This window comes from Pseudophryne corroboree, chromosome 5 (genome assembly GCF_028390025.1).
Source record: "Pseudophryne corroboree isolate aPseCor3 chromosome 5, aPseCor3.hap2, whole genome shotgun sequence".
Classification (NCBI taxonomy): Eukaryota; Metazoa; Chordata; class Amphibia; order Anura; family Myobatrachidae; genus Pseudophryne; species Pseudophryne corroboree.
This window is the reverse complement of record NC_086448.1, coordinates 262,303,347-262,304,023: the sequence shown is the minus strand read 5'-3', so window position 1 is coordinate 262,304,023 and position 677 is coordinate 262,303,347. Positions and strand designations below refer to the sequence as shown.

Below are 677 nucleotides of genomic sequence, written 5' to 3'. Positions count from 1 at the left end.
ACTTACTGGTATGGATCAGGGTAAAATTTGGATCCCGAAAGCATCAAATAGGAGAATTGATGCAAATGAATGCCTATTACTGAGTGTTAGAACAATGGAATATATCCAGTGAAAATTGTATGAAAAAGGCACGTGAGAACCAGAAAAGTAGTAGGGTGAATCTGCTGTCAGTGTTAGGCACGGAGTACCTGATATAAATTGGGGTCTACTGTACTTGGTATTCCTAGCAGGTCGCCCATCAAAGTACTAACAAAGCCCAACAATGTTTAGCTTCCAAAATCGGACGGTATTGGGTATTAGCAGTGTGGTATGACAGTAGATCACTGATTGCGCTCCCACTCCGGGATCACTGATGAGAGTTCACAGAAAGTAAAAGAAACAATAAAATAGAGACAGAATATACTGTTAAAGATTGCATAGATAAAAAAAGAGGTGAGTACAGGGTGGATCTGCTGCCAGCGTTAGGCAACGGAAAGGACCCTACAAACCAATGTCCTCCATATGATCCATTGAATCGCTGGTGAGAGTCCACGAAAAGAAGAGTGACGATAATCAAAGATTAGAAATGAAGACTATTAATGTAAACCACAGAACAAAGTTTGTGCTATAAAATTATAATACAAGAACTAAAGATATATGCAGCATAAAGTATTCAAATCATGTTATAAGATGCGTAA

General features: G+C 38.6%; 1 pseudogene; it reads right to left on the bottom strand.

The window, feature by feature from the left end:
- Positions 1-202: 202 nt before the first annotated feature.
- LOC134929894 (5S ribosomal RNA) lies at positions 203-321 on the bottom strand (annotated as a pseudogene).
- Positions 322-677: the final 356 nt, after the last annotated feature.